General features: G+C 40.9%; 1 long non-coding RNA gene across 1 annotated transcript in view; it reads right to left on the bottom strand.

The window, feature by feature from the left end:
• Positions 1–1,194: 1,194 nt before the first annotated feature.
• The window catches only part of LOC103472040 (uncharacterized), a 41,135-nt gene continuing 33,305 nt past the window's right edge, over positions 1,195–9,024 (bottom strand). Inside the window, exons 2-3 of the long non-coding RNA XR_534792.1 lie at positions 1,736–1,854; positions 1,195–1,599 (exon numbers count right to left, since the gene is read on the bottom strand). This is a non-coding gene — a long non-coding RNA (uncharacterized LOC103472040). The remainder of the gene's footprint in view (positions 1,600–1,735; positions 1,855–9,024) is intronic.

The raw sequence follows: 9,024 nt of genomic DNA, 5'->3' as shown, positions 1-9,024 counted from the left end.
TGCTGGACGTTGTTCCAACCCAGGGCAAAGTGAAGTTTGCTTTTATTATACATTTTGTGATGCAATGGCTTTTCCCAACCATGCTTTGAGTTAGCTTCATTGGTTCTGCTGTTCTCAGATAATGGCTTTCAGACATGGCTTTTATTCTCCTTTACCGTCTTTTTCAAACTGTGCATCTTCAGGTTTTGCACTGGTTTTCACATCGTTGTTAGATTATTGTGCAGAGTGATCAGATTCGATTCAGTTTAGTTATATGACACTAATTCACATGATGCAACCTCCACAGGGTTTGTTAGCAACTGACTAATCGGCGTTTGTGATCTGCAAAATGCCAACTACCCAGAGGTACTGAAGCTGCCTAACCTCCGACAAGGTGTTGGGGTAAAGACAAGAGAACTGTACAGAGCACCGAACCCTGTGGTACTCCAAAAGTAACGCTGGAGTGTGAAGAGCTGTCATTTACAAGTCAAACAAAACAGACTTAAACCAGCCCAGTGCTGGTCCTTTCATCCATAAAGACATTTTGACCAGCGCAAATGTAGACCTGTTTCAGCACTATGATGAACTCAGACTTGACTGAAACTCTAACTGATCATTTTTATGCAAATGCTCATACGTTATACATATCAAACTAGCATCCATAAGGACAGAAGAATCCAATGTTTCCCAGCATAACATTTCAAAACATCATTCACCAAAGTTCAGTTCTGACACTGGTGCCCATCGTTGGTGCTTTCAGCAGCGGACAGACCATATGAACCCGATGGATTGGTTGAGGCCCTGACAGATAAATTGTAATGGACAATGTGTCCAGACATGTTGCTATGGGAAGCAAAAGACACTTCTTCAGAAATTTAAACTACATGGAAAATTTAAGCTGGCTTTTAAAATGTCGCAGGAAAAGAAAAAGTGATTTAGCCGTGTTTACATCCACTGGTTTGCAGCGAATTAACCAGGCTGCACAAAGTGTAACTTAGTCAGATGTTGACCATAATAAACAGGAAGTACGGGCTGCAAACTAGCATGAGGCACACATATCAGAAAAAAACAGAGAGAGGTTTTCAAGAATGCAATGTAATTCTGTCATGTCAACTAGTATTGGCAATGTTGCATACTGTCCAGAGACAGCAAACTAAAACGGAGACCCTAAAAGCGGAAACAGCTGAAAACAGCTGGATGTTCGCTGCGTCAGAACTCATTCGGAAAATGCGCTCCCAAAGCCAAAAACCGCCTCAAGCTAGCATAAAAATGTTATTTCAAATTTTGCCATTCCCATCAAAGACACACATCAAATGAAGCCCAACCCGAGACACAAACATGTGAAGTATGTACGGTAGAAGTTGTTTTTTTCTCTCTCACCATGGCTGTACTCGTGTGTGCTGTGAGCTGCAGCCCAGCACGCCACGGCGCTCTGCCACTCATCCCCGAGTGTGACAGGAGCAGATGTTGAACTCGGCGCCAGCCGCAGGGCTTTGAACACAACTCCCATCAAACAAAACCGACTCCCCGCGCCTTGTGGACAGTGGCTCTGCAGGCCACTTCAGGTCTTCACCCACCATTCGCTCCTTTTTTTGTGTGTTCATCATCTGCTGATAATGCCTGAAGGAAAAAAATATATATATACATATACATATACATACACATATATACATATACATACATGTACATATACAAAAAGTGCCACTTAAATTAAAGCCCAGGCAAGCGTTTCGAAAAGCTGTTTTCATTTTCGTACCTTGTGGCACTGATGTCACTGCGCTTTGACTGATTGAGTTGTCAGAGTATTTAGGTCACCGTATGAGGTTTGATGGACGTGGAAGTGCAGTGGATGATGGGTAAATCGAGCAGCACGGCCTGTAAAAAGGTCCGACAGGTTTGCTACATGAGCAAATTAAAAGGACTAGGGCTTTTTTGAGTCTGTAGAGCATTTAGACTCAACAAAGGCCAATTGCTGGAAGAACAATATGCTAAGTAATTAAGCCAAAACTGTACAAAATAATATATAAACATTTTACATTTAAGATGAACAAAACCTCTGTCTGTAACCCAGAGTTCCTGAAGTGGCATAGTTTTAGTTTCACCTTGTTCAAATTTAGTAAAAATAAAAAAATAACTCATTAAGCACATTTTACAATCCAGTTATTAATAACTTTATTCAAACAATCAAAAGATCATCCCTACACTGAACTGATGTTTTGCAATTTTTGCTGTAGATTCATTATTTTTTGCAACAAATAATCAAGTGTCCAATAAAGAAATGTCAAGTTATTGCATGTTAGGCAATAAAATGTTTATTTTCTCATTTTAAAAAGGAACTGAATCGTTTTTAAGCATCTTTTAAAGATGGTTAAATGGAAAATCAGCAGAATGTGACTACGGTTTTTAACCAATTAATTGATTAATCGTCAATAGAATAATCTCTAGTAGGAGCCCTAAAAAGAACTAAAAGAGGAACAATGGGTGCTTTCACTCATTTGTCTCCTAGGTGTTTCCAGCTCCTTCTCTGTTACATCCTAACTTCTTCCTGACGTTGAGGCAGACAGCAGGTTGGGGTTCTGAACTAGGAACCTGGTGGCCACTATAAGAGGGAGCCGGTTCCCCTCAGAGGCGTGCCGGTTCAGAGCTCCTGGCAGAGCCTTCTGACAGGGAGCAAACACACGTGGGAGTCGGCCATCTGTCTCGGCCTCACCTGCAGCGGTTCACGTCTGAACACACTCACGTACGCAACTCGGCCGGACAGCGAGACGTGAGAACGTGTTGGCAGTGACTAACGATGGGAGCGGTGAGGGAGAACCAGCCAGGAGATGAAGTGATCAGTGCATCAGGCAGACCAGACTTTTCCTATTTTCCCCCCAAAACTTGTTCTTCCGATTTTTCTTGTCTTGCTCACAAGATTCGGTTTGATGGATGTAATATTGTTGATTTCCTTTTGAAATGAAATGTGTGGCTTTACTAAATGCATTGTTTGAGGTAGGTAACACAAAGTTTGAACTTTAAATAATTAAAACCAGAAATTAGGTATGGGCTTTGACTGGCCCATTATAACATCACAATACATTCTGATCTAAACTGTTCCCTTGAGGCTTTTGTTGGGTTTTTAGGGTTGTTGTTTTGCTGGATGGTGACCTCAACCACAGCTTCAGACCTTTAGCAGCCTTTCTTCTAGAACTGCTCTATATTTACTGTAGCTCGGTTTCCTCTAAGTTGTCATGAGAATTTTGAGAGAACTTTTAAAATGTCACAAAAAAGAAAAAAGAAGATGCAAGTTTTTAGGCGTGTTTTCATCTACTGGCTTGGAGAGAATCAGATGTCGACGCAACACATGGATGTAATAAACACAATGTAGAGGTTACAAAACAATAGAAAAATGGGGCGTCCAAGATCAAAAACTGATTTTTTTCTGAGTTTTGTGGATGTGAGTGTTCGCTACTTCAGAACTTATTTGGCAAACGCGTTTCCATCTCATCTCAGCTTTGGCTCTTTTTGTGAAAGCCAAAAATCACTTAAACAAGCGTTAAAACTTTTTCTTTTACAAAACTGACAAAGTTGTTTTGAATTTTGGCGTTTCCATCAACTGCCTCTAAATAACCCAAAAAACACAAGTTTATCACATAAAATCCCAATAAAACACATTAAATGTTGTGCTTGGACAAAACTGGGATTCATTTAAGGGATTTGAATACTTTTTCAAGGCACTATTATAATTTTTTATCCCTATATAATATCTGAAACATATTTATTGATTAAATGTACCGTATTTTCCAGATTAAAAGGTCACATTAGTCAAAAAATGCATCATAAAGAGATGGAAAACATACACGTCACATGATAAGGCAAACTATGAAAAAAGTGTGACTTATATACTAACAATATACAATACTAACAGACAGTTGATTAGCATCAATAGATAACACATCTAATAGAAATCTCATGAATGTCGCTGAACTCTGATCCAGAACAGCAAAGCACTCTGGGAGATGTAAATAGAGGAAAGGCTGTCGCTGCTCAATCCCTCACAGCCAGCTAAGCTGGGATGATGGCATCAACTAACATTCACTTTTTGGGTACCTTGAGTAACTTGCGCAGCAGCAGCTTCATGTTTCATCACCAGCGCCTCATAACTGCTTAATCATTCTTAGAAAAAAACAGCATGGAGTAAAAACTGTGGATGAAACATTCCAGGTCGTGTCACCAGTTTGTCAGAACTACAGATATTTAAAACAAATAAGAAAATCAATGATTATCAATATTGACCGATACGATACGCTTACATTGCATCAGCCCTATTCTCCAGCCGTAGCGATTTTATAGTTCAGAAAATGTAGCGCAATTTGTTGTGAAGAATAATTTTGAGTAAGCACTTGTTGTCACGGTAATGAGGAGCCGGAGGAATTACCAAAACATTTATCTGAATTTGAAATAAATAAGCTGTTTACAGCTGCTTTGCATTTTTTGCTGCTTAGTTTCTATTCGAACAACACAATTAGGACTTCATACATTTTTATTGTTCATTTCTTTCGCCATCCTGAATCCAGTTGAAGTAAGTGACTAATTTCTCAGAGAATGGTCTGGGCTCTTTAATTCCTGTGGCATTCGGCGGCGGGGATGGAGGGGTGGAAAGGTGTGTGACAAAGAGAGAGGAGGGGTGAAGAAAGCAAGATAAAAAGAGAGCAGGACAGATTGTGAACGTGCAAAGGAAAGGTGGTGGCGGGTTCCACCTAAAGCAGGGATTCATTACCATGCATCTGTCAAAGCGCCGACGGAGGTCTTGTTGCCAATGGCAATGTGGAAGGGAGTTAAAGAGCACAAGCAACCCCCTCCCACCTGTTTTCTTTCTTTCTTTCTTTCTTTCATTCCCTCCTTCCCCTCTCTCTGAATGTCTCGCCTGTCTCTCCGGCTCTCTCGCTCTGAGCTGGAGCAGTTAAACACATCAGCATGTCTGTCATTGCTCCGGCTTCGCCATCTGCAGAAGCCGACACTGTGCAGACAAGAAAAGTCCATTATCGCTTCCCTCACTGTGACTATTTATCTCTCTCACCATCTCTCCCTGTCACTTTCAAGCCCACCCACCTACCCCACCCTGCCTGCTCTGCTACCACCCACCCACACACACACACACACACACACACACGCATACAAACACGGCATCGACTGGGACTGTCACGGGCAAAACATTGCATCACTTGTCTTTCCATCTTTCCTCAGGAAAAGTGGCACTCAGCACACCTTTTCCTCCAAAAGGGAGGTGGATGTAAACAATGTGTTTGTTGGGGAGAATCTTTTACGATATGTGTGTGCTTGCGTGTGTGTGTGTGTGTGTGTGTGTGCGCGCGCGCGCGCGTGTAGACTAACTGAATAATACCCCAAACACCTATCGTCTATGTGTTCCCTCCACAAGACATTTAAACCCCAACTGCTCCAGCGGGGAGGCTCCAAGCCAACTCACTGGATCAGAAAGTTTGGTTTCTACAGGCGTCTGGGACCGAAGTCAAGGCTGGAAAAATTCACAGGAGGAAAACAAAGAATTTTAGAGAAGCTCCGATCTGATAATATCAGCATCAGTCCTGATATTGAAAAGAGTTCTAGATCGGGTATCGTGACAATGTGTCCAATCCATAAGGTCAGATCTATTCAGTCTAGTTCTATACTTCGTGCTCTGAGTGACATCAAGCTTTATTATTTACAGCTCTGGGAAAAAAAATACGAGACCACTTAAAATGATCAGTGTCTCTGATTTTACTCTTTATAGGCATATGTTTGAGTAAAATAAACATTGTTCTTTTATTCCATGAATTACTGACACCACGTCTCTGTAATTCCAAGCAGAAATTTTATTTGCAGAAAATGAGAAATGGTCAAATAAATAAATAAAATCCAGTGCTTTCAGACCTCAAATAACGCAAAGAAAAGAAGTTTATATTCATTTAGAAATAAGAGTCCATTCAGTGCAGTGGTCTCTTAATTTTTCCAGCGCTGTATTTTACAATATATATTCAATTCCTACATGCACTTTCTGAAACATTTGTTGCAGTTTACATTTACATGTTTGACCATGTAAATGTAAACTTACAAAAACAAGTTGTTATTGTAAGTTTCAGTTTCAGTTTCTTATTTATTTTTACATTGGCTGTTCTACTCCTAATTGCATTGACTGAACAAATAACAGTTGCTTTTCCATGTTTGACCAAACTTATGAAGCTATTGGGGTATTTAAGTGTGCTGTACTAATGCAGAGTTAGGAAATACATGTGTAATTCAGTACATTTATGTCTGTGTTTAAGTCAATTCAGCTGTTCTTCTTTATCAGATTGCATCGACTGATACTAAACCTCAGGTATCCGTATCAGTATCGGAAATGCTCTCAGTGCTTCTCTAACGGATTACTGCAACTGAATAAAGGAGATCTTTCTTTAATAACAAAACCGGCTGAACTGGGGTTAAGACATTTGTGGACATTTAGGTCATTCATGTAGTCCGCTATGATGCCCTTAGAAGCTGCGTATCAAACTCCCTTCTTTGAACTCTTAATACAGAACACCTTAGAAAAACCCAGCACCAATCCGTTTTGCTTTCCCTGGACAGTTTGGCATTTTGTGCTATCTGCGGAATTGCATTCAGGCAATGCGCTCCCCCACTGTGACCTTCATTTTAAACTACAAAAACCCCGATGAGTAACAAAGCGAGCCCTATTTCAGCTCGCTGAAATCCCTGCCCACACACCCTCTGAGCACTCGCTATCTGAGCTGGAGGCAGCCAGTGTCTAGGTGAGAGAGGGCCGGTCGGGAATGGAGAAGGGTCACGCGTGGCCTAACTGAATAGATAGGATCTCTATCAGCGCTACAGAGGCCTCATACCTTTCAAGCCTCCAACCATGCTAACAGAAAGCCAGGTGAGAGTCCTTCCATGTCCAGGATATCTTAACAGAGAGATCAGCACAAGCTCACAAGTTATAACTCTGATGTTTCCTGTGAGTTCTGGCAGAAGGTAAATGCTACTGATGTTCCGGTTCTTTTTATGTTCCAGACAAGGGACAAATGCTAAGGCTAACTAGCATATGCTGGCAAAGGAAAGGCTTCCCTCCTCTCTCCATTTTATCTGCGATTGTACAAAGAGGCTCTTCCCATCATGCATCTATATACATTTTTGACAACTTTGACATTTTTGACGCTCAGTATCAAGTGTTTGACTTCAAAGTTCACAAGCGTCGAACTTGAGGTATTGGTGTACAGTCTGAACACACGCTCTTTTAGCAAAACACCGACAGAAGACATAGAAGTCCTCAAGGTTTGACTACATTGAGTCATTGTAAATGACTCAGTGACTCAACATTTACATTCAGTCATCTTAAACTGAGGTTCGAGGCTGAAGTGAGAAAACCAGATTCGTCTAACTTCATGTTTTCTCTTTGTTTTTCTATACTCCACACAAGGCCCTGCTAAACCAACAGGATCCGATGAGTCTGAAAGCTCTCCTTCATCCCCAGTAAATACATCAGATTCCAGTATGCTGGAGGAAAAGCAGTGACGAAGTCTCCGCCAATCCAGGCAACCGGTGATCCCTCTGTTGTTCTCTTCAACCAGCATTTACTCCCGTGTTTATCTACATCGCCAGGCCCAGCTGCCGTCTGCTGATTGGTTTTGCCTGAGTAATGAGCGCGATCGACACAGAGTACAATTTAATTAGGAGCCTCAAACAGCAACGCAGAGATGGAAGATACTGGAACAGGACGGGCATGACGATTAATGAAACGACGCCTTCCCGGCGTTCCATCATTTCAATCTGATTTATTAATTATCCGTGGCGGTATTCTTTTTGGTTTTTATCTTGCTTGTCATGCAAATTGGCAAAAGAGATGCACTAAAACAGAGAACACACACAGACACATACAGAGACATCATGGGGAGGCCTTCGTTCGAGCCGCGTAATGCCGAGCTGTGCCTCGCAGCAGGTGGATGTGAAGTTGTACATAAAATTTGGTTTGACTGGCAGTTTAGTAAAGTCACTACATGCAAACATGGCAAAACTTGGCTGAGCTCTTATATGCACCCATTATTTGATTTTTTTTTTTTATATATATAGGCATTTTGATTAAATGCTGCATGTTTTCTGCTGCTGAGATGGTAGGTAGTGGAAAATAATAAAATAAAAAATTAAATCCCACTTTAATTTCCAGCTGCTGGCTGCCTCTGGCACGGATTAGGACCAGATTACGCTCGAGTGCGCTTTACGTCCTCTGTGGTGCCCTGTTGTTAACCAAACGCGATCAGACAGACGGTAATACAGAAAGTGCAGAATGGCAGATAGACGCAGTGTGAGTGTAAACAAGCAGGCTCTCGGCCTTTAAAAAAGCAAAGCTGTGCTGTGATAAAGAGATGGGAATCTCAAACAAGAGCGCTCCGATTTTAACTTCAGTTTATATAATTTTAAAATCAATCTTAGTTTAAGTTTATATGTTTTATCCTACATGCAAGCAAACTAGCTAAAAAATCCACAATTATTTTGAACGAAGGTCGGATGTTGTTTTCCTGACATTTCTGTGGGAAGGTATATCACAATTTATCATTCCTAAAGACATATTTCAGTCATTATTTCTAGGCTGGAATGATTCTACAACATACAACTTCAATGAATGAAGAACGTTTTTTCTCTGAAAGGTACTTCCAAATTTTTTGCACAGAATTCGTCTATTTGTGGATTTTTGTTGTTTGTTTGTTTTATAGACCAGAGCTAAAATATCCAGAAAAAAAAATGTAGTTTGGAAGCTGAAATACCTTGGCCAAATGCCACCTGTTGTGCTATTGATTGATGTTTACAAACCAGTCAGTCCAGGAGTGCCACTCTTTATCCATCCTTGGTGCTGATTGACTGTATGACCAAGAACGGAGACAAGGAAGACTGTAGATATTAGCTTCTGCAATAGCAGTGGTGGGAAGTAACGAAGTACAAGTACCTCGTTACTGTACTTAAGTACAATTTTCGTGTATCTGTACTTTACTTAAGTAGATTTAATAATGGATACTTTCT

The sequence above is a fragment of the Poecilia reticulata genome, linkage group LG11 (genome assembly GCF_000633615.1).
Source record: "Poecilia reticulata strain Guanapo linkage group LG11, Guppy_female_1.0+MT, whole genome shotgun sequence".
NCBI lineage: Eukaryota > Metazoa > Chordata > Actinopteri > Cyprinodontiformes > Poeciliidae > Poecilia > Poecilia reticulata.
This window is presented reverse-complemented; position numbering and strand designations above follow the sequence as displayed.